Source organism: Diceros bicornis, chromosome 5 (assembly GCF_020826845.1).
Source record: "Diceros bicornis minor isolate mBicDic1 chromosome 5, mDicBic1.mat.cur, whole genome shotgun sequence".
Classification (NCBI taxonomy): Eukaryota; Metazoa; Chordata; class Mammalia; order Perissodactyla; family Rhinocerotidae; genus Diceros; species Diceros bicornis.
Genome location: NC_080744.1, coordinates 60,025,083 through 60,051,031, shown reverse-complemented (window position 1 = coordinate 60,051,031; position 25,949 = coordinate 60,025,083). Strand labels below are relative to the sequence as shown.

The 25,949-nt window shown below is 37.9% G+C and overlaps 1 protein-coding gene across 5 annotated transcripts in view; it reads left to right on the top strand.

Annotated features, from left to right (window-relative positions):
• Positions 1-554: 554 nt before the first annotated feature.
• Positions 555-25,949, top strand: part of DENND4A (DENN domain containing 4A) — a 126,702-nt gene continuing 101,307 nt past the window's right edge. For 3 of the 5 annotated variants that reach the window (XM_058541872.1, XM_058541871.1, XM_058541868.1), the window contains exon 1: positions 556-786. The gene's annotated coding sequence lies outside the window, so the exon portion shown is untranslated. Of the gene's footprint in view, positions 787-25,949 lie in introns of all 5 variants that reach the window. The other 2 variants (XM_058541870.1, XM_058541869.1) reach the window with 1 other exon arrangement.

The window sequence follows — 25,949 nt, the reverse complement described above, 5'->3', positions numbered from 1 at the left end:
CCCCACGAATTCCCCATTTTACTTGCCCTTCAGTATCCCGGGACCGAAACCTACTAGGTGGTTGCTAACCCCTCAGGGGGTTTTCTGGGAAATCTGAGTGCCCCCTCGGTGGAGGAGCGGCCGCTCCGACAGACACGCAGTGCTCTGCCTAGGCACCGTCAGGACCCCCGGGGCTGCTGGGAAGGAAGGAGGAAACAGGTCAAGTGGCCCAAGACGGATCCCTAACCCTCGGGGCGATAAAAGAGGAAGGGAAGGTGTGTCTCGCCCACGCGCGCCTCAGGCTCGGGATTTCCCGACCAGAGGGGGAACCACGGAGCATTTCCCCAGCTACACCGCGCGTCACCCGTGAGCAAGGCTTAGCCCCGCCCACCTTCTCCGCCCATCTCTCAGAATCAGGCGCTAGGACCCCACGACCCTCAACTCGGCCCTGCCCCGACCCCCGGGCCGGGCCTGGCCCGCGATTGGCGCTTGCGGGTCGCTATCCCCGCCCCGACCTTTTCCGTCACTGCCAAGATGGCGCCGGTCTCAGTGGCGGCGACCGCAGCGGCTGGAGCCAGAGAAGGAGGCGGAGGCAGCGGCGGCCGCGAGGGGAGGGGGAGACCCGTCTGACTGAGACGGCAGGCCTGGGCGGGGGTGCCGCGCAGGGCGGAGCGCCGGGCTGGGGATGAGCTAAGCGGGCTCAGGGCGCCGCGGCAGTCAGCCCCTCGTGTCCCGCCGCCGCTCGTGAGGAGACCGGGCACCGCTCTCCAAGCTCGACCCGCTCCTGGCGCGGGAGCCAGCCGTGAGGTGAGTGCGGGGGCGGCGACGCGGACAGCAGTGGCATGTGGAGATGTCACGGCCCGGAGCGGTGACAGCCGTGGGCGCGGGAGCGGGGCCGGCCGGGATCGGAGAGGTGGCGCGAATGGCCGCGACCTCCGCCCGGGGGCTTCTCAGAGCCGGGCCGTGCTCCGCGGGCTCGGTCCACTCCTGGTTTGCGAGGCAGTGCTGAGAGTAGCCCCCGTGCCTTTGCGTCGGACGCGTGGGGTCTCCAGTGTCTTCATTCCGGATTTTCTATTCCGGGCTGGCCTGGGGCTCCTGTTGTTGGGAGGTGGGGGTGGGGGCGGAGGCGGTGAAGGCGATAAGAGGGGAGGTCCTGGAGCTGGGATTTTGACAAGCCCGTTACGTAAGACGGAGGTGGCCTCCCGGAATCCCACCTGCTGGATATTTTGAACATGCGGCAGCGGGAGCCTAACGGGCCCCTAGAGGCCCGATTTTCCTTCTTGGGGTCTGCCTAGCCTACCTTGGCCAGCGTGAGCCCAGTCAGCGTTCAAGTTGGCCAGTCCCCCCCCGTCTTTTTTTTTGTGTGTGTGGGGGAGGGTGGTAAACGATTCCTGGTCGCCACCATTCCCTTTGAAGTTTATCGCTTTCTGGGGGGAGGAGAAAAAAAAAAAAAACCTTGTGACCTGAAACTGGGTCGCGGCTACAGCTTTTCATTATCGTGCCTTTAAATGACGGATGTGCTGGACGATTTTTGTTATTGTTCCAGTGTGCTTTTAATTCAAACCTGTAGTCACGCCTGGAGCGTTAGAGAAGAGTTTTTGTCTTATAGGACAGTTATTTCTTGTTTGCAGCAGCAGGACAGGCATCAGTCAACAGGCATGTATTTATTTGAGAAAACGCGTGTCAGCCAGCTAGAGACCCGTGAGGGCAGAAATTGTGTTACTCTGGGAATATGTTATTCTTTAAAATGTATTATGCATTGATGAAAATAATAGCCCAAGTGTAAAAGAAGCAATTTTTACAAGATTACAAACTGTTGTTTGGTGTATATAGTCTCTATTTTCTGCTTGTCCCAGCCTCTTCTCTTCTTTCCTCTTGGGGGAAGGAGGCGGAGACACCTGTAAACAGCGTAGCCCAGGTTACACTAGTCTATTGTACATTTGAGATTATTGTAAAAAGTAGTCTCTGGGGGAACCTGAGATTGGGTAATATGTAAGGATTCTTGGGTAAGTTATGCAGTTTATGTTTAGAGTAGATCTGGGATTCAGCTTTTGAAAACTTGAGTATACAGAATTTCCGAACTATTTGAACCCTGTTTGAACTTAAGATGAAACAAAAGATTGTATTGGACTTCTTTTATGGGAACTTTGTTTTGTTTTGGCCAGAATTAAACATTTTGGGCAACTTTTGCTTCATTTTTCACAATTTCCCTTTGAACTGCAGATCTCAGTAGGAGTTGAGAATAGCATATATCATCACCATCATCATCATCATCATTATATACACTATATGTTACATAATTTTCTTTTTCTGAGTGATTAGACTCACTTCATTGTGGAATTTTAGTACTTTTTAGGAAAGTTAATTGATGTTGGCACCAGCCCAATACTGGGAATAAATGTGAGTAAATTATGACTTGAGTTTTAAATTTATGTACACAAATTTACACTTTTGAAAGTTGGTGAAGCAATATAAATTTTCCGTTTGTGCAAGAGAGCCAGGAAGCTGATGCTGATTTGTTCTGAACTTTTCCACATGAATTGAACTACCACTGGCTCAGTTATTGATTCTTAAGTTCTTGGTGCTGTTGGCCTATTTATGGCAACTCGCATAATAGTTGGAATAATTAGGAGGCTATAAGAAGGAAGAGAGAGTATATGACGAAAATATAATAAACATCATGGCAGAATTGTAAAAGAAAATTTACTGTTTTCTCATTGAGTGATGTTAGTTACAGTATCTTTTTTGTTTGCAGGTTTTTTTCTCAGCAGTCTACTTACTATGAAAACCTGGCTGTAAGCACTGATACAAATAGAGATGTTTGAGATATTACAAATCTTGTGCTATTCCTATTTAAATTGATGGTTCAGTATTCTTAGTGGAAATCAAAAGAGGCTCTAGCAGGAAAATTGACTTGTTATTCTTACCCTCTCTGATGTCAGAGACTTATCTTTGTGGGACTTTCCTTTTTCTTAGCAGATGTGGAAGAAGAGAATGACTGAAGAAAAGCTGATAAAAATTTGTTCCTTTTTTTTCTTTGTTTGTTTGTTTAATGCCCCAGATTATTGATTATTCCTCAGTAGAATTTGTGGGTTGCGGGGAAGTCAAGCACTCCACCCTTTATTACTGTATATCATAGTTAGCACTTTGAATTCTAAAACAGCAGTGTAGAACTTTAAACATAAAAAAGGATTAATTTATATAGTATGTTACTATAATAGTGAAAAATTTGTAGCAGTCTAACTGTCATGTAATAGAGAAATAGTGAAATTAGTGATAATTGATCCATATGGTGGATGCAGTTGTTAAAAGTCATATTTAAAAAAAAATTTACTAACATGAGACAATACAGTATAATATTGAGAGAAAATTAGAATATAAGGAAATATATACTATGTTATTATTTATAACATATCACATATATATGGCAAAATGATTGGCATGAAATATGTAAAATATTAAAAGATGTTATCTCTGGATGATAGGATCATAGGTAATTTTTATTTTAGTGTTTATACTTTGTTCTGTTTTCTGAATAGCATTACTCTAATAATCACAAAAATGACATTAAAATATTTTCAAGGGTCATAGGAGAAAGTTCTGAAAATCCCACATAACCACTGCTCCAACAGAGAAGCTATCTTATGATTCATTATTAGAAAAACTAACTCAAAATATGGTGCTTACACATTATGCAGTAATGGAAAGAGCTAATGATTTAGTTGAAGGGATTCTCCTAGTTACCACACCAACCTGGTAATAGTTTTACACATGTGGATGCTCGTATTAATGCACATTGTTACTCTCCAGCCTCTTTTCTATCTGCATCTTATGCCTGGACTGTTCTGTGTTGACAGTGCCACCTATTGATGGACTGCTTGACTCAGTCTTTTCCTCATCACCTCATCAGTCAGTAGACAGCAGTTTTTGAATGTTTATGAGGTGCCAGGTACTTTGCTAGTCACTGAGGATACAAAGGTTAATGAAACATGATGTCTGTCCTCAAACTCTGGTTGAGAACCCTTTCTTTTCTTCTTGGGCCATTGGTGCATATTGTGTGCTCTGCTTTTCCTCTTTCCCCGCTCATGGCCTGGCACCTCAGGTAGTATCTTTTTCCTGATGTTCGTATCCTTTTTTAACTTTCTTTATGGGAAAATATATTCTGAGTTCCAGACAACCAATTTACAAATAAATTTTTGGAACATTACTTGATTGGATGTTGGGGAATCTTATATTCAGAAGGGCTGCATGTATGTTCATCTATAGCTGTTATTGTTATTTTTAACGTGGGTGACAATTTCTTGATACCTTCTTCTTGCTCCCTCCTTGTAAAAAGCACAAACAAGTAGAAAGCAACAGAGAGCAAACTCTCAAGAAAAAAGAGAAAGATATCAAGGGAGTTTTCCTGCTACTGCTATACTTTATTTTCACTGAGAATAGTGAGTCATCAAAATGTATAGTAAGAGACACTGTTTTTGGTGTACTTTTAGTATCTCTTTTGAGCCATGTAAAAATGCATTTTCCATATGTCTGTTAAAGTATAGATATATACATAAACTCACAGTTTAGCTGTTTTCATTTCCAAATAAAAGCTGAAATATGGAGATTGGAAATTTCTTAAATTTCTTTTTATTTCTGTTGTAATATTGTTTTATAGATGAGACATTTTTCTTTTTGGAAAGTTTTAAAAATACAGAAAATTACAAAAAAAGTAGTAAACATGCACATACCCATCATACAAAATGTTAACATTTTTCATTTTTGCCTCAGATATATATTTAATATAAAAGAATTATATATATTATAGTTATCACACTGAATTCTAAAAGAGCAGTGTAGAACTTTATACTGTACTTGAACATTGTTAATCAAGTTAAAGTTCCTTTTGTTCTCCCCAGTTTCATCTTCCCTCCCTCTCTCCTGATATCTCCTCCCAGAGGCAATTGTTATGATAAATTAGATGTGTATCCTTCCAGTTTACCTTTTAATAAACTATCTATATGAACAGTAGTACATGGCATTACTTTAGATGCTTTTGAAGAGTGTGGACTTTGGAGCCATACACTCCCTTGGTTTGAATCTTGACTCTGCTACTTAATAGTTTTGTGACCTTAGGCAAAGGTTTTAAATCTCGCCATGCCTCAGAGTCCTCATCTGTCAAAGAATGATAATATAAATGTCTACCTTGTAAGGTTGTTGTAAAAAGTAAATGAGTTTATTTACTTAAAGTGCTTAAAACTATGCCTGGCACTTTTTTTTTTAATGTGCTGGTAAATTTAAGCAGTTTTTAATATAATTGTGTCATGGTATATATATTTTGAAACTTGCTTTTTACATTTCATTTTACTTTTTTTCCCCCTCAACCATTATTGGCTCTGTAGGTCTGGTTCATTCGTTTTGAGTGGTGTGTAGTATTCCATTGAATGTGAATATACTGCAGTTTATTATTTCCTTTATTGATGAGCATTTAGATTGTTTTCATTTTTTGTCTATTGTAAACAGTGCCTTGTGAACATCCTTGTATCTCTTGAAGCAACATGCCAGAGTTTCTCTGGGTCATATACCTGATTGTCAAATTCCTGGGTCTTAGGATATGAGCATTTTCCTTTTACAGGATATTTATAGAATATTCACAATTTCTGTTTCTCCATATCCTTACCAGCAGTTAGTGTTGTCAGACTCTTTTTGATTTTTTCCGATCTGATTGGTATGAAATGGCATTTCATTTCTGTTCTATTTTTATTTCCCTTTATCTTTTCTTATGTATGAGCATTTTTGGTCATCTCTTCAGTGATTTGCCTGTACCTGTCCTTTACACGTTTTCTATTGGGCTGTCTTTTCTTACTGATTTGTAAGAGATTTTTTGGTTTGTTTTTAAATATATTCAAGATAGTTACAAATGTTAGTGAAATTTGTTTTTATTCATTTTTTGAACTTTCCAAATCTCTTAAACAGTGACCATTATGGACCCAAGTTATTGTGAATTTTATACCATAGTATATTGTTATTAGTGAACCTTCCAATGTACTTTCTTAAAATATGTATAGTTAAATTTCTCTCCTTCTGAAATTATGAGGAAATGTTTCAGTAATGTACTGTAAATATATTTTACCTAAAACTATTTAAACTTTGTGGACTTCAAAAACCACATGGAATTTTATTAATATAATTAGTTCTGCAAGTTTGCTTTAGTCCAAAATTTGAGTGGCCTCCTGCTTCGAGGAGAATTTTCTGGTCCTAAAGTGCTTACCAACTAAAGAATAAAAATGTACACATATGAAATGACTTTAGGCACTTACATTTACAGTATTATAAACTGTTCATCACTGTTCAGATTGTTTTGCACAGTACTAACTATATTTCTGTTTTTGTCCAATCTACTATACATGACTTAAAAGACTCATTCTGGTTATGCCAATAACTTCCCTACTACTATTATTATTTAATTTAAATAAACTTTTAATTTTAGGCCCGGTGGCACAGGCAGTTAAGTGTGTGTGCTCTGCTTCGGTGGCCCAGGGTTCGCAGGTTCAGATCCTGGGCACCCAGCAACGCACTGCTTGTCAAGCCATGCTGTGGCGGTGTCCCATATAAAGTAGAGGAAGATGGGCACAGATGTTAGCTCAGGGCCAGTCTTCCTCAGCAAAAAAAATAAAAGAGGAGGATTGGCATTGGATGTGAGCTCAGGGCTGATCTTCCTCACACACACACACACACACACACACACAAAAAAAAACTGAGAAAAAAAAACTTTTAATTTTAGAATAGTTTTACATTGACATAAAAGTTGCAAGGAGTTGCCATATATCCTGCACCCAGTTTCCTCTATTGTTAATTTATGACATTTCTATGTTACATTTGTCACAACTAAGGAACCAGCACTGAAACATTACTATTAACTAAAGTCCATACTTTATTCTGATTTCATTAGTTTTTACTTAATGTGCTTTTTCGGTTCCAGGATCCCATCCAGAATTCCACAGTACATTTAGTCATCCTGTTTCTTTTGGCTCCTCTGGGCTGTGACAACTTCTCAAATTTTCCTTGTTTTTTATGACCTTAACAGTTTTAAGGAGTATGGGTCAGATAGTTTGTTGAATGTCGCTCAATTTGGGTTTGTCTGATGTTTTTCACCTAGTTAGCCTGGGGTTATGGGTTTGAGGAAGACCACGGCAGAGGTAAAATGCCATTCTCATTACATTGTATCAAGGGTACATATGTACCCTTATCAGTATGACTTATCCCTGATATTTTTAACCTCTCTCATCTGGCTGAGGTAGTGTTTGCCAGGTTTATCTACTGTAAAGTTTTCCCATACTCTACTTTTTAGAAACAAGTCACTAAGTGTAGACCACACTCAGTGGGTGGGGACTTAAGCTCCAACTCCTTGAGGGAAGAGTATCTACAAAATTATTTCAAATTCTTCTGTAAGGGAAAATTTTCTTTTTTCCATCATTTATTTATTTATTAAGTTATTTATTTATATCAGTATGGACTCATGGATATTCATTTTATAACTTTGGGTTATAATCCTATACTACTTTATTTATTTTGTTGCTCAAATTGTTCCATTTCTTTCATGTTGGCACCTGTGGCCAACAAGATATATCCCATTGTTTCATTTTTTTGAGCACTTCCTTACTTTCTGGCACTACAAGATGCTCGGGGCTCATCTTGTATATTTCCTGCCCCAACCCTGCAATCAACTGGTTATTTCTCCAAGGATCCCTGGTTACTTTTATTAGAGAATCATACCTGAAACCAAGATCTGGGCACTGAGTATGCTCACTGCTGCTGGGGTATCATTGCTGCTAGGCCCTCTCAGTGTACAGACCTAGGAAATACATGTATGCATACTACCCCACATATACAAACATATAACTATTTTTGTATCTTTCTATCTGTATCTATATGAAGCTAAACATGAGTTCATACTGATATCTTTGACTCAAGTAGCACGTGATTCATTTTGGCCTTACCCCTTTGCTTATCTGTAACCTCCCTCTCCAAAAGTGAGAAACCTGGTTCTTACCATCCACCATCCATTTACTTATTTGTTCAATCTTGTTATACATGTACAGTTTCATAATTGTTAACCTGTGTCCCAATAAGAAAGGACTTTACCAACTAAAGTAGATGTATGTACAGTTCTTTTTGTCTTTAGTCTTAGAATTTCCAGTCAAAACACTGTTTTCCAAAGTTGCTTACGTCAGAACCTTTCAGAACCTTTTTTTCTCATCCATATTTAATCTTAATTTTTATAAACTAGTCTAAGTTACATAGTAATTACACATAAAACTTATCAAAAATTTCCCTTGCTTAACTATGGAGCCTTAGCTCTGTATCTTTTTTTTTTATGGTTTTTGTGGCAAAAAAAAAAATCTCTTCTCTGAAAGTAATATTTCCTGAGGTTTAGTCAGAGCAGTACTCCTTCATTTGGTTGTTAGTCGATGTCTTTATGGTTTGGACTAAGAATTATTACAGCTTCAGATATTTTTAGTAATACATGTTGAGAAATGCAGTTTAGTGGAGCATTAAGATCATTGCAAGTAAACAAGTATATAATAATATTGAGTGCCTCAACTGTACTTGCAATTCTTATAATAATTATATATGAATTAGCTCATTTAATTCCCTCAAGAAGTCTGTGAGGTAAGTACTTTATTATTTTGCCGCTTTTAAAGAGGAGGAAATGAAGACACTAAGGGATTAAGCAACTTGTCCAAGGTCACATAGCTAGTAAGTGGCAGAGCTGGAATTTGAATGCAGTCAGTCTGATTGAAGCCTGCACTCTCAATCACTTTGCTGTATTACCTCTAAATAAACAAGAAAAGTTCAAAGAGTGGTAAGAGTTATGAAGGAAATAAAACACAATGATGTGAGAGAATGACTGAAAGAGGGTCCTCGGGGTACTTCTTAGGGAAGTCCTCTCTTAGGAGATGATATTTGACAGATGAGAAAGAGCTGGTTATGTGAAGAGCTGAGGAAAGAGGGATCCTTGTGGGAGAACATCAAATGCAAGGCCTTGCAGTGCAAAGGAGTTTGGGATGAGAACAGAAAGGCACCCAGTGTGGCTAGGTATAGTGAGCAAGGACAGAAATAGTCCATAAGGGCCTGTAGCACTTACTCTATGTGAGGTTCCATGTGATAAGTCATTTAGTGCTCAAAATAACCCATTATCTCAATTTTATAGATGAGAAAATTGATAGAGTAGTCTGCATTGTCTGAAATTATCTTTTTCTCCTCCCCTTTACTCTTTATCCCACTGCAGTCTAATTTCTGCTTCTTCATATCATTAAACTTGCTCTTGCTAAAGTAACCAATGACAATAATACTGTTGACCACTTTCTCAAAAAACTCTAGCCCTTGACTTCCACCATGCTGCCCTCTTCTGTTTATCCTGTAGCTTCTCAGGGTGTTGATCATTTCCTTTGAGGGCTTTCCTGCCTCTGCCTGTCCCATAAGAAGAGATGTTCCCAGGGTCGGCCAATTGTTCTTCTTGGTCTTCACATTTCCTCTAGTATGTCACAGTTATCCTTATGGTTTCAGTTACCATGTATCTACCAATTACTCCCCAAGTCGTTTTTCCAGCATTAGTATCTTTCCAAAGCATCAGATTGTTTTATCTGTTTGCTTATCTTCACCTCATGCTCCATTTGTCCAAACTGAATTTATTTACCTACCTAAAGTTTTTCTTTGATCTATTGTCTTTTAAAGACATCATGGACTACTATTGACTTCATCATCCAAGAAACTTAGGAGTCATTCATGATTCCTCCCTCTCTTTCTCTTTCATTCCTCACATCCATTCATTTACTGAATTCTGCTGGTTTTATCTCCTCAATATTTTTTGAAGCAGTCACTTCTCTAGCATCCCTGTTTCAACCACTGCCTTATTAGGAATTGCTTCCTTACCTTCTCACTGGGTTTCCTGTCTTCAGTTTTTTCTCCCTGAGATTCACCTTCTCGGAATTGCCAGACTGGTTTGTCTAAAACACAATTCGAAAATTCTTCAGTGACTCCCCATTGTCAACTGGATAAAGTCTAAACTCCTTACCATGTCATTAAGACTTACCATGATTTGGCCTCTGACTGGTTCTCTAATCTTAACTCATGAAGTTCTGCTTTCCGTTTTCCACTCTAGCCATACAGAACTACTTTTTGAAGATTCCCTGAATATACATGCTGTTTCTGAATTGTTGACCATTTATATAGTCCTTCTGCTTGGAATGACTTCATTTTCTCCTTCCCTTTTCTTTTTGCCTATATAACTCCTTTGCATCTTTTAAGACTCAACCTAGGCATTACCTCCTCCAGAAAGCCTTCTCAGACTCATACTCGTGTCTGGCTTATCAGATGCCTCCTGAAATAATCAATTAGTAACTGTGTTATATTTCAAGCACCTAGAACAGTGCCTAGCACAGAGAAGACACTCAGTAAGAATTTGTTGAATGAATTATTATGGTATTTGAGAAGGAGTATAAAGTAGTTGGCTCTGGATCCAGACTATCTGGGATTGAAACTTGGCTTTGATATTTGACTAGCTGTTCTCTCTGATATCTCTCAGCTTCTTCCCTTGTGAAATGAAGATGTCTTCATAAAATTGTTGTGAAGCTTAAATTTGTTAATGCAAGTTAAGCACTTAGAACAGTGCCTGCACTTAGTAAATGTTCAGTAAATAACCTATTATAGCTATTGTTGCCCTTAGAATGTTTTAATTTATGTATCGGTGTCCCTTACTATTCTAGAATTAGTGAATGAATGAACAAACCAGTTAATCCTGGGTTTTAAAAGAAAGATTCCTAGCTTTTGAGAATGTCGTGGCAAGTTGACCATTAGTCTCTCTCCAGTAGCTCCAACATTTGGTGTTCTGTGACAAATTTGAGATTGGCATTAATGATGATTAGCTTTTCTTAATTGTTCTACTTAATGATTTAAATTTCAGCACATTTTTCTTATTGATAGCACTGTTTAAACTCTAGCAATGCCCTTTATTTACTCTTAATCTTCACATAGTCTGTATTATAGCATTTATCCAGCCTTTCCTGTTATGGATTAAGGTGTGAGAGTGGTAGCTTGCTAAGATTGTGCTTTTTATTAATTTGGGAGATAAACTGAAACATGTTGTAGGGAAAGATTGAACTAAGGGGGCAGAAGGGGAAATTGAAAGAATTCCCAACTACTTCTGAACCAAACCTGCATACTATTTCTTCACTATTTGGTTTAAAATAAATTCTCAGCATATCGGACACTCATAATCAAATGTAATTTCAGTAAACACATTCTAGAGGCAATATAAGTCATTAAAAATTATCAATACTTCTGCCTTCTTCCATTATTGTAAACAATTGAGGCCTTTTTACTTAAAATCTTTTTTATGGCAATCACAGTTCAATTTTTCATAAACCTTTCCTTTTACCCTAAATTTAGTCTCTCATTTTTTCCTGAATACCAGAACTGTCTATATAATCTTGGCAAATTTGATAGAAGTACTGTTTGTTTTGTTTTGTTTGTTTTTATCTCTGAACTTGCTGTTATATTTGTAAATTTTCCCAGTCTTGCTAAATTTTGATTATGTGAAACTAGTCATTTTTTCTTATAAATGTAAGTTTGTCTTGTTTTACATCTAGGAACAGTATAAGTTACTGGTATTCATTCTTCTTCACTGTCCATTTGAAAATTGTTACTAAAGAAACTAGTTTTTTTTTTTAAGTCTGAGTTGCCGAAGGAAACTTACTAACAAACTAATGTCAAAGAAAAATGGAGGGCCGGCCCCGTGGCTTGGCGGTTAAGTGCGTGCGCTCCGCTGCTGGCGGCCCGGGTTCGGATCCCTGGCCCGTGCGGACGCGCTGCTTTTCCGGCCATGCTGGGGCCGCGTCCCACATGCAGCAACTGGAAGGATGTGCAGCTATGACATACAACTATCTACTGGGGCTTTGGGGGAAAAATAAATAAATAAAATTATAAAAAAGAAAAATGGAAAACCTAATATATCAATCTTGTTTTAGAAACTAATGCCATATAATGACTGTGCTACTGGGAAATGCTTCGTTTTTTTTTAAAGGTCACTGTCTACTACCACTGAGTATTTTAGTTGAGGACACTGAAGTGTTAATGTTTTTAAGAGAAATGGGTGTAGATGAATGGGGAAAACGGTATAATGATATTTAGTGTTAGATAGGATTGGAAATGATCATCAGAAAAGACATACCCACACCTCCTTTTTCGTCAAAATTGTAGTAAGTGGTATTATTTTTCTTTAAAAAATAATTTGTTCTAATAAGCTCTAAAATGCTCCCTATTTTTTAATCTTTCATTTTTTTCTGAAGTTTGAAATAGAATTTTATTCATACTGACTCACAACTATGCTAAAGTTGGATTTATAGGATGTTGTTTGAACCTGTTATGGTTGGTGAATATTTGTCATTTTCTTAAGCTGAAGAATGCCTGAAGATACCAAGGTAACAGCTATTTTTTAACAAGGTAGGTTTTTTTCCTCATGTGATTAATTGACATTTTGGTATTCCTACTTGACCTTTTCTTTTTTGAGGTTCTTAAAATCAAATTTCTTTTGTTTGTAACTAATAGAAACCAAATTCAAACTAACTTACTCAAAAAAAAGGAAATTAATGTTAATGGCAAGGATACAGGGGATTTCACAGTACCTGAAGATAGAAGTACAGCCAGACTTCATGAGGGGGAGGGAACCAGGAACTGGAAACTCATCAGTAACTCAGGCAGCTATTTTCTCACCCCCCTAGGGCAGCATGATCTCTCTGCTTCTCCCTACTTGTCCACTTCATTTTTCTCTCTCTGCATGTTCTCTTTTACCACTGCGCATGGCCGAACAAGTACTCTAACTCTTAAATGCATACATTCGCTCATGGTTCTGTGATCCCATTCTAAACCTCTGGCAGAAAATCCAGTCGAGGCATATGTCTATGTCTGGTCAAGTCAGCTATGGCGAATGAAACCAAGGTTTCATAGAACATTTAATGCCCCATTTTTATAGTAGGGGAGTGGATTCAGAGCATACAACTCTGTGAAGAGGTATCTAGGCTAAATAGATATCCTAAAAGGTGGTAGTTACAAAGGAATACTAAATAATGTGAAATAAAATTAAGATTCTTTTGAAATAAAAAAGAGACCACTCATTGGCTTTATTTTATTTATTTTGTGAGGAAAATTAGCCCTGAGCTAGCATCCGTTGCCAATCCTTTTGCTGAGGAAGATCAGCCCTGGGCTAACATCTGTGCCCATCTTCCTCTACTTTATATGGGACGCCGCCATAGCATGGCTTGACAAGTGGTGCATCAGTCCATGCCCAGGATCTGAACCTGCAAACCCCAGGCCACCAAAGTGGAGCGCGCGAACCCAACCGCTACGCCACCGAGCCGGCCCTCCCTTGGCTTTATATAGCAGTAAAGAACTTACATTACTTCATCCCCAATCCATAGGTGATTATTTGTGAAAGCTGTAAAAATATCTCCCCTTTTCAAATAAAAACCAATGGAACTGATTTTTTAACTTCTGCATACAGAATTTGAAGTTTGAGTCATGCTATTTCATGAACATAAATAACATTAATATCATTATTAATACATTATGTCATTCTCTATTCAACAAGCATTTACTGACTGCCTATTTTATGCTAGGGACTGTGCTAAAACAGATATTTACAGAGGTAGAAATGTGACATTGCCTATTCTCAAAGAATTCCTAATCTGGTTGTGAAGAGTTGATGTTCAAAGAAATGATTACAGTATTGATATGATAATCGTAATAGACGTATGTATTGGATGCTCTTGAAGCATAAGAAGAGAGAATGACAATCTGTCCTGGGGAAGAAGTAAGGGAAGGCTTCAAAGAGCAGGTCTCAAGTACTGTGTAGGAGTCATTTGAACAGGGGCATTCTGGCAGAAAGAACTGAATTTGCAAAGCTGGTGTGGAGTTTGGTATGACTGAAGTGAATTTTTACACCATTCAATTTAATGAAACTGAAATGAAAACTCATTTTTTTGTATCTGTCCTTCACATGATAGTGAATACTACTTTTTTCAAAGGAGGACTGGAGATTTTAGAATACTCGAATCATTTTGCTCTGTAAGTTAGATGTCACTTTTGAGAATGAGGTGTCACTGATCATTTGCTTTCAGCCTCCTTTATCAAATTTTTCTAACAGTCGTTGATTGGTTAGTTTGTTAATTTACTTTTATGGTGATTTTTCCTGTTCAAGCATAGACCTCAATACAGTGGACGACTCAAAATGTTAGAGCTTACGAAACTTAACGAAGATCACAGTTTTTATAAAAGTAGACAGTGAAAAAATATGTAGTATAAGCCTAATGTAATTTTAAAAGGTAAATCTCTAAAAATGATGTGTCAAGGCTGAAATTTTATAATTTTAGAGGAAAGAGCATACACACACTATTTTTTAAAATGTTATTTTATATCAGTTTTTTTTCTCCCGTAGAATTATACCTACCTTTAAGCAAAACTAGTGTAAGCAGTTGGCAGAATGCTTTGTGCTTCACTACTCTGATCAGTTGATTAACACCTTACTTCTCTTTTCAATTCCTTTATCCACTCATTCGTGATTCCTACACCGCTTGAATCACAAATAAGCAGCCAAGCAAATAGAAAAAAACCCAAAACCCAGAGCTCCATAGTTGACTGTTCCGAGAAGTGACTGAGGTAGGTGAGAAGGAGAGAGAAAAGGGCGGGAGTTGTGGCCAGCTTTGTAGTGGTGGTGTAGGGGTGTGTCTGTGTTTTAAGCATGAGGTTCATCTTCATATAGCAAGCTCAAAAATACCACCATTGTCACCCAGGTCACAAATTGTGACTCCTTCCACAAACCCATCAATCTGTCTCTTGTCACTGTTGGCCTTCAAATATGTTTTTTGATACTGTGTAGGAAGGAGGTGATGAGCAGAGAAACGAAAAGGTTATATGTCTTTACTTCTTGCACCTTTTGCTTGGAATGATATTTCTTTCTTTTCTGACTCCTCAGGCCTAACCTGTGTGTCCTTGTGCTTTCTATGATTACTCCTGTTATAGACTTATCGTTTATCATAATTGCTTGTTTACTTGTCTGCCTTGTCTATTAAACTCATGTAAGGCAGGGCTATATCTTATTTGTCTTTGTGTTCCCAGTGCCTAGTACAGAGCCTGGCACATGGTAGGGTTATCATTTTAGGATTCTTGGTTGCAAACAACAGAAGTCAACTCTGGTTAGCTGAAGCAAAAGAAAAGGATTTTATTGGAAGGATATTAGTTAGCTTGCAGAAATGACTGGAAGATTGAAGAACCAGATCCTGAGTACAAGTAGGAAACCAATGAACCAACCTCACAGCTAGACCATAGCCAAAGTTATACCATAGAAAAACCCTTTTCCTGTTTAAGACACCGTTGACTTTTCCCCAGGACTACAGTTTTGACCAAAAAGGAGGTGGGAGTATGTCTTTTCTATAAGATAATTGCCAGTCCTAACACTAAATATCGTTATACCGTTTTCCCCATTCATCTACACCCGTTTCTCTTAAAAACATACCATTACTGGAACACTGCCAGTGGGTGCTATATGTCACTGCCCTAAGAGTGAAGTTTAACCTGTCTTTGCATCTTTAGCTCTAGATTCAAATTCTGCATGACAGCATTTAATTGACTAATCTATGTGCCTGGTCCCTAAATAGGGAAGCAAGTATCTGGCCTTCTTGGCTTCCATGGCTGACTTCTAGGGCCCAGTGTCACTCCAAGACACACATGGTGGCAGATTCTCTAAACATGGAGAGGGAGTTCAGATGCTGGATAACAAAAAATAAAACAGGCAGATATCCTTTTCAAGAGCATTTGATAAATGTTTAGTAGATGAATGAATGAGAGAATCAGAGTCATAATTTCCTGTCTCTAAACCTTTACATCATCAAGCGTTGAAGTGATTATAGTGCCACTTCTGTAATTCAAAACAAAATCAGTTCCAAAGCATAAAATAAGCAAAAGGTAAGTAAAATCATCAAAGTTCTGACTTTTTAAGATGATGATACCTCATTGTTAAATTATTTAAATAAAATTATTTGAATGAAATTTAAGCTTTTTTTTGGTGTCCCTTTTTTGCAGTACCCTCAACACGTGCTTATTTGCTTATCTGATAATCTAACACTGGATGGAACCAGGATTTGAACTTGGCCAAACTGATTCCAGAGCACTTAGCTGCTATTGTTATAGTCTTCATATAATTGTATTCACCAATGACTTAATTAAAACAAAAACAATAGGGGCCGGCCCGTGGTGTAGCGGTTAAGTGCGCGTACTCTGTGGCCGGGGACCCGGGTTCGGATCTCGTTGCGCACCAAGGCACCGCTTGTCAGGCCATGCTGTGGGGGCGTCCCATATAAAGTGGAGGAAGATAGGCACAGATGTTAGCCCAGGGCCAGTCTTCCTCAGCAAAAAAAGAGGAGGATTGGCATGGATGTTAGCTCAGGGCTGATCTTCACCACACACACACACACACAAAAAACAAACAACAAACTAATATTTTAGAGAGCTCAGTCAGAGGAATGTTTCTGCTGCAAAAGTTTTTATTTCTAAACCATCTTACCCATCAAATATAAGTTCTTATTATAGCCTCTTTGAAGCGTTGTTTGGCATTATGTTCCAAAGTTGAATATACATATAACCTATATCCTAGCAATTTTATTCATGGGTATTTTTTGAAAATGCATGCACTTGTGACATAAGAAGAAATATAAATGCCTACCTAACATAGGAAAAGTTGTTAAATTACTGATCAGAGAAGTGAACACTAAAACTATGAGATGGGTTTTTGTTTATCCGATTGGCGTATGTGAGCGAAGTGGAGAAAGCAGGATTGGAGGAGGTGTAGGGAAGTACACTGTCAGTATGAGAACTGATTTGTCATTGCTGGAGGGCAGTTTAGAAATATGTATCAAAAATTAAACCATGTATAGTCTGACCTAGAATACCTTAGGAATTCACGCTAAGAAGATAATCCGGCAGCCAAAGATGTGTGCATAAGGATTTCCTCCCTCCTTCTCTTCCTTCCTCCCTCCCTCCCTCCCCCACCCTTCCTTCCACGAATATTTGTGAAGTGCCTGTCATGCACCAGGCACTGTCCTAGGCATTGGAAATACAGTAGAGAACAACATACACACACACAAAATGCATGCACTTGTGCATCAAAAGACATGTACAATAATTTATACATGACTTTGTAATTATTTATAATAGCCTAACATTGGAAATAAGCCAAATGTCTATTAACAATAGAATGGATAAATAAAATTATGATATATTCTCAAAATGAAAGACTATACAGAAATGAAAGTGAACAAACTAGTGCTACACATATGAGTATGACTAAATCTCAAAAACATATTGTAGAGTGAAAAAAGTGAGACCAAAAGAATACATACTGTATGAATCCTTCCATGTTCCATTTATATAAAGTCTGGAAACAGACAAAACTAATCTAGTGTTAGAAGTTAAGATAGTGCTTCTTTTTGGGAAGGTTGGAGGGGGTTGGGGAATTTCCTGTTACTAGTAATGTTCCATTTTTTGACTTGGGAGGTGTTTATAATGGGTGATGTGTTCACTTTATGAAAATTCCTGGAGTTGTATGCTGTTCTATATGTATGTTATACTTTAAAAATTAAAAAAAAGACTTGTGTATGAATTAGCTTGGGGAGCATGGCTCAGTGAACGCATGGCTCAGTGAACCCACTAAAGTTGTATGAAAGTTTTATCTGAATATCTGTATGTGTATTTTAAGGGAGAGAAGATCCATAGCACTAATCAGATTCTCAGAGGGGTTCATGACCCAGAAAAGGTTAAGAACCGACATCACCAAAGCCTGCATATTCAGAAAAATTATTGTTGAACGTATTATTATGGAAAGCTTGTTTTTACAGTGAGGTAAATCCTTGCCTCTATGATCAGATGCTCTGTGTTTTGGATCCCATCCCCTCACACTTTCTCAAGGCTTTTGCTTTTACAGTCATCCTCTTATTCTCCTTTATCCTCATTTTCTCTCTCTACTGGATGATTGCCATTGGCATACCTCCCTTAACTTAGTTCATTTTTTTTGAAAGTCTCTGTTGATTCCATGTCTTCTACCGGTTACCACTCCATTTCCCTGCTCCCCTTCACATCAAAACTCCTACCAAGTGTTATGTATACTTCCTAACCTCCCATTCTCTCCTCAGCTCATTCCAATTGGGTATTCTTTCTTATCAACCCTTTACTAAAATGGGTCTTCTCTCAGGTCACAGTGGTTTGAGTTTTGCTGAAACCAGTGGTTAAATATCTCTCTTTGGGAGTAATTAGGGTGAGAGCATCTCTGGTATCGAGAATTGATTTAATCATATTTCGTGGTACACTTTTGTCATTGGCCTGTGCAGGGTCCTGCTTTGATTTTATTTTATCCTCCTCTAGTCTCCATCTTCACTCTCATTCCGTTTCTCCCATTTTAAAAAATTTGTCTATATTGCTGTGTTTACCTCTGTTTCATTGCTTCTGACTGCTACATAGTATTCAAATCATGGTATCTGCCACATTTTAAAATTATTCATTTGTTTATGGACACCTCAATTTATTTATTCATTCATTCAACAAGTATTGACCACATACTATTATTCTCCAGGCACTGTTGTAGATGCTGCTTATCAAGCAGTGACTAAAACAAAAAAATTCCTACCCTTGTTGAATTTACAGTCTTGTAGAAAGAGAGAGAGATAAATAAAATGAATAAATATGTAGTATATTAGATAGTGAAAAGTAATAAGCTGAGAAAATTAAAACAAGAAAAAAGAAAATATGAAGTTGGATATGGGAGGTTGTTGAAATTTTGAATAGGGTGGTCGTGGAAAGCCTCACTGAGAAGGTGACTTTTTGGAAGGCATGACCTGAAGATGCAGCTGGCGTGGCGCCTGAAGATGCAGCTGGCGTGGCGCCTGAAGATGCAGCTGGCTTGGCACCTCAAGATGTAGCTGGCTTGGCACCTCAAGATATAGCTGGCTTGGCTGGCATTGAGGAAGGCTATTCTAGGCAGAGAGAGCAGCAAGTATAAAAGGCCCTGAGGCTGGGACATGCCTGGCTTGTTCAAGGATCAATAAGAAGGCTGGCATGTTACCTCCAAGACTACTTTCTAAGAGTATTTTTAGTATGTTAAACTTTGCCTCTTTTTATTGTATTAGGACTTATTCCTGCCATCTTATTTTGTGTTTTGTACTTACCCTAGTTTCTTTTTTTTCCTTCTTTCTCTTTTCCTATTTTCTAAGGATAAATAAAATTTTGGTACCAGTCTGAAAGTTGTATATTCTATTTTTATTCTTCTGGTGGTTACTCTTTACTTAGTCAAATTCACATTTATATTTATCATTATCTGTCAATTTTTCAGCTTATTGATTATCTGTATCTTACCCCTGAACAAGACACGTATCTTAGTTGGCTCTCACAGTCCTCTATTCTTCTGTCATCTCTGCCCCTACCATGTTAGGGTTCTCTAGTCTTTTGATGTTCAGAGTTATTATGGGTATACTTTCCTTTTTTTCTTTTCTTCCTTCCGTCCCCTGACTCTCATTGTTTCCTTAGCAATAGTGAACCCTTAAGTTATTTACTCACCCTTCCTTGCCATATTTTATAGAGTCCCCTAGATTTATTTGTCTTATAATATTTTCTCTCACAGTGTCTCACTCTAAAATTCTATGAGTCTCTAAGGATATGCAGTTTAAATAACGTTTAGACCAACAATTTGACTTTTTTTTTATTTAGCTCTGTTCTTGGTAAACCCTCTGAGTACTTATATTCCTAAGAATATCTTTATTTCACCCTTGCATTTAAATGAAAGTTTAGTAATATATAAAATTTCCTTTCTTTCAACATTTTAAAAATATTACTCCATTATCTTCTTACATCCAGTATTACTGATTAGAAGTCTTGAGTTAGTTTTTTTTTTTTTTTTTTTTGGTGATGAGAATGTGAAGTACTTTTTCCATCTAGGAATTTAGAATTTTCTCCTTGAGATGTTCTTAGATTTCTCTTTAAGGTGTCCAAGTATCTTTTCCTTATCTCTCATACCAAACTGACATCTTATATCTTTAGTTCTTGGAAATTATTGGTCATTATTTCTCAAGTATTTCCTCATCTCCATTTGTTTTTTTCTCACCTTCTGAAAGTCCTATTATTTAGATGTTGACTCTAATTTTTCTAGCCTCCATATTTTGAGGGGGAGGTTTCAGAACTAAATCCTTTATTTTTTCCTTTTAAGTACACTTTATTTTTTAGGGAAGTTTTAGATGCACAGCAAAATGGAGTAGAAGATACAGAGATTTCCCATATACCCCTACCCCTATACAGACGCAGCCTCCCTGCTATCAACATCCCACACCAGAGTGGTACATTTGTTACAATCCATGAACCTACACTGACACATCATTATCACCCAAAGTCCATAGTTTACATTAGAATTCACTCTTTGTGTGGTACATTCTGTGGGTTTTGACAGATGTGTAATGATGTATCCACTATTATGGTATCAGACAGAATAATTTCACTGCCCTAAAAATCCTCTGTGGTCAGCTTGTTTATTCCTCCTCCCTAACCACTGGCAACCACTGATCTTTATACTGTCTCCATAGTTTTGCCTTTTCCAGAATGTTATATCGTTGTAATCATGCAGTATGTAGCCTTTTCAGATTGGCTCCTTTCGCTTAGTAATATGCATGTAAAGTTCTTCCATGTCTTTTCATGGCTTGGTAGCTCATTTCTTTTTAGAACTGAATAATATTCCATTGTCTGGATGTACTACAGTTTATTTATCCATTCACCTAATGAAGGACATCTTAGTTCCTTCCAAGTTGTGGCAGTTATGAATAAAGCTACTGTAAACATCCATGTGCAGGTTTTTTTTGTGGACATGTTTTCAACTCATTTGGGTAAATACAGTCATACATCACTTAATGACGGGGCTGTGTTCTGAGAAATGAGTCATTAGGTGATTTTGTTGTTGTGTGAACATCATAGAGTGTACTTACACAAACCTAGATGGTATAATCTGCTATACACCTAGGCTATGTGGTACTAACCTTATGGGACCACTGTCATATATGTGGTCCATGATTGACTGAAATCTTGTTATGTAGTGTATGACTATACCAAGAAGTGTGATTGGTCATGTGGTAAGAGTATGCCTAGTTTTGTAAGAAACTGCCAAATTGTCTGCCAAAGTGAGTGTGTGTATTCTTGCATTCCCACCAGCAATGAATGAGAGTTCCTGTTGCTCTACGTCCTTGTCATCATTTGGCGTCGTCAGTGTCCTGGATTTTGGCTATTCTAAATAGGGGTGTGGTGATATTTCATTGTTACTTTATTTTGCATTTCTCTAATGACATATGATGTGGAGCATCTTTTCATATGGTTACTTGCCATCTGTATATCTTTTTTGGTGAGGTGTCTGTTTAGGACTTTTGCCCATTTTTTTTTTTTTTTGGTGAGGCGATCAGCCCTGTGCTAACATCTGCCAATCCTCCTCTTTTTTTGCTGAGGAAGACTGGCCCTGGGCTAACATCTGTGCCCAACTTCCTCCGCTTTATATGGGACCCCGCCACAACATGGCTTGCCAAGCAGTGTGTTGGTGCATGCCTGGGATCAGAACTGGCGAACCCCGGGCCGCCACAGCGGAGCACGCACACTTAACCACTTGCGCCACCGGCTGGCCCCATGCCCATTTTTGAATCGAGCGCTTCATTTTCTTATTGTTGAGTTTCAAGCATTCTTTATATATTTTGGATAACAATCCTGTTTAGATATATCTTTTGCAAATATTTTCTCCTAGTCTGTGAGTTGTCTTCTCATTCTCTTAAGCCTGCATGTTGTTTAATGTTTATAATATATATTTTCAATTTCTTTTTGCCTTTTTAACACCTCATTCTGATCATCTACTCATTGATTTTGTTTTCGACTATATTAATTTTGTTATTTAACCTATCTGACTTTTACAATGTCACTAATTTTTAACACCTAATATCTCTAGTTGGTTCTTCATTATTCCTTATTATTTTCCTAATATCCTACTTTAGTTTCCTGAGGATGTTTGTTATGCTTATTTAAGAAATGTGTTTGGTCTGGACCATAAATTCTGTTCCTCTGGGATAGGTTGTTCTGTTCTTGGCCTTTTTTTTTTTTCCACCCCTCCCTTGTACTCCTGCAATGTTTACTTCTTCTTTCCTGGAGCCCATATTCTCTTGAGAATATCAACTACCTTGACTGATAATACATACAGGCAAAATTCCAACATCAAATTTGTGCCCTTCCTGGTGAACTTATAGAATATAAATGTATGTGGGTAGAGAGGTGGGTTTAGGTCTAAAGGTGGAGATTTGCCAAAGAAATAGTTCTGTTTTGGCTATTGCACATACAGGTAGAGTTCTCAAGTAGGTAGGCATTTTGGATCTCAGTGGAGAATCTTGGTTGATAACATAAATTTGAAAGTGAGCAGCAGTTAGTGGGACTAATAAATTTTCTTGGGAATAAGAAGAAAGGGAAGATCCTGGAGGTTGGTTTGATTGCTGAAAGTGAGTTAAGGGAGTTTAATGAATAGTAGATATACTTTGTCTAGGGCTGGTCTTGGCCATGAGAATCTTTAGAAAGAGCAATGTGTCATCTAGCCTCACTAAGCTGATCTGCTTATCCTTGTCAATTCTGGGTCATTTTTTCAGGCTTCTATGGAATAGTCTACATGGTATAGTAGCAAGGGATCTGGGATAAAGAGTTGTAGGCCCTGCTCTGCTACTGATAAATTATGCTACTTTGGGCAAGTCAAACTTGCCTTTCTACACTCTAATTTCCTCATCAACAAAATGATAAGATTGAACCAAAAGATTTTTAAGGTCTTTTTCTAATGTAAAATTCTATGGGATACAGTTGTAAAAAATCTAGCCCAACAGTTTGATTTTTTAAAAAAATATTTTCTTGAGATGATTTCACCAAAATAGAATTAGTTGATAAGAGTACAATTAGTTTTAAGTAATTGCTGGATTACTTTTAAGAAAAATTGTTCTGAGGCCAGCCCTGGTGGCCTAGTGCTTAAGTTTGGCCTGCTCCACTTCAGAGGCCTGGGTTCGGTTCTCAGGTGCAGACATACACCACTCAGCTGTCAGTGGCCATGCTGTGGTAGGGGCTCACATACAAAAAGAGGAAGATTGGCAACAGATGTTAGATCAGGGTGAACCTTCCTCAACAAAAAGAGGAAGATTGGCAGCAGACATTAGCTCAGGGCAAATCTTCCTGAGCAAAAGAAAAAAAGAGAAAAATTGTTCTAATTCACAGTGCCATTAACAATTTCTTTTCTTTTTTTTTTTTTTTTACTATGAAGACTGGCCCTGAGCTACATCTGTTGCCAGTCTTCCTCTTTTTGCTGAGGAAGATTGGCCCTGAGCTAGCATCTGTACTAATCCTCCTCCACTTTCATGTGGGACATCTCCATAGCATGGCTTGACGAGTGGTGCTTTGGTCTGCACCCAGGATTCGAACCCGCGAACCCTGGGCTGCTGAAGTGGAGCATGTGAACCCAACCACTACGCCACCAGGCCAGCCCCCATTAATAATTTTTAAGTGTGCTTATTTCCCTACAGCATCACCAGCATTTGGTTTAATTTTTTTTTATTCATATTTGTTAATTTACTGGATATGATGTAGTACCTCAAAGTTTAATTTCTTTAATTGTTTGCAAGGCTAACAGTTCTTCTGCGCATTTTGGTATTTGAATTTCCTTGCGTATGAACTGTTTGTTTGTAGTCTTTGATCATTTAGTAACTCCTACAAATTGTAAAAAAAATTATATCAATCATTAACTGGAGGAATAATAGAATTCTCAAAGTTGTTTTCAAGTATTAATTCTCAAAGTCCCTTTCAGGTGCTTATTAACAAATAAATGTGTTATTTGTTACAGTTTGTGAGGAAAAGTGGAAAGGGATTTTAAAAAATGCTTAAAGTATATTTAAATAGATGGTGAAATGAAATAATTAAGAAATTGAAATGTTCAACATTAATCAAATGACAAAACTATAAATCTTGTATATCTACTTTTCAAGAAAGGTGATATTTTTAATCAATGGATCTCATTTTTGTTATATATTAATATAGCTGAATTTTAGATTGCTTGTCTTAAGTAAGTGTGTTTTTAATCACCCCAATGAGTACTATTTCGATTAGCTTGTGTATGGCTGTGAAATAGAGAAGAAAAACCAGATATTGTTTGTTTGAGAGAAACATTTGGGAAGATTCCAGGTGGCAACAATTCATTTAGGTACTAGGTAACAGATGCTTATGATAATTCAAAGAGGAAGTAAGAACTTTGCGATGTGGGAGTGGTATACATACAGGAAATTAAGTAAAGAAAAAAGATGGCGCAAGAGACAAAATTTAAAATGAAACTTCCCTTTCACTCTAGACTGGTAAGCACCATATATTTGCATTTCATGTACAGTGCTGAATAGGAACAGATTTTCAGCACAAGATTGCTAGTTGATTTTTGTTGTTGTTGTCAGTTTATAGGGAATCTGATTTCACTGTAGGAATGGTCAATCTCATAGTTTCTTAACTTTAAAGAATGTAAATAATATTAAAAATTCTCTAGATATCATTGCCCCATTCCTTTTTAAGCATTTCTCACTTTTCTCCTTCCCATTTCTGCATTATTTTCTACTTCTATTCCTTTTATACTTTCCCCCTCATCTTTTTTTATTCCTTTTCTTGCTGTATCTCGTCGTTCAACCTCTTTCCTTTTCTATTTTACTCTTATTTTTGGTCATCCATTCCTTTTCATACCTGCTAATTGCCCCATTCTCTTCGGCCAGTTTAACTTCTCCCACTTAGCTATTAACTTTTTTTGTCCGTCAAAGCCGAGGTCCACTAATTAACACACAGGTCTCACCAGGGACTTGTTTTCTTCTCTTCCATTCTTGAATTGAAGTATGGTATGGTAGAACTCCAAATTAAAAGCCATAAGGATTCAGTCATAAATTGATGTATTTGGTCTTAGGCAAGCTGTTTAACTTTGATGCCTCAATTTATTCAATTATAAAAAGAATTGAAACTAAGTCTCTAAGAACCTCCTAGCTCTAAAATCCTATGAATCTGTGATGTCTTCAGTTTTCCATTTTTCTGTTGTGCTGACCTCATTCATTTAATCAATATTTACACGCCTACCATGTGTTTATAACTCCTATAATTTATATGAGGGAATCAAAAGAAATAAAAGACAGGGTTCCTGGAAATAACTAAATGTTATTTCCAGTCTGTTCCTGTTCCCTCCAGACCAGATCCATATTCTCAAGGGAATAGTAGCTACTTTAGTTCCAACCTAATTTCTGGTTGAGGGGCAGAGTTGCCCCTTTTTATGTTCTTATACATCTAGGAATCTTCATTGTAGTTGTTCTGTAGCATTATTTTATGTTGTCCACTTGATTCCTGTCTGGAATTTATCCATGATAGGAAATTTATCTCAGAACTACGGAAATTGGTCTTCATTGTGATTTAGGAGATGATCACTCTCTGTCCTTCTTATCTTTTGTGTTCATACCAATGTCTGTACATTCATATGTTTGTATAATCATGCTCGAATATAATGTTCCATATGGCTGAGCAAATGTCACCAACAAGTCTTTCCCCACCATATATGCTCATACTTTTTTCTTTGGTTTGTTTCTGCACCTATTTTGTAAGGGAGATGTTGCTTTTGGAGACATTGTCTTTTCCTTTCATAGGCTGTATGTGCTCTCTGGTAAAAATATACCACTTCACAGGGATTAGGGACAGTGGCAGGGAAAGTGGGAGAGGGAGGTGGGCATACTTATAAAAGGTAAACACTAGGGATCTTTGTGATGGTACTATTCTGTATCTTGACTTTGGTGATGAATACATGAAGCTGCACATGTGATAAAATTGCATAGAAC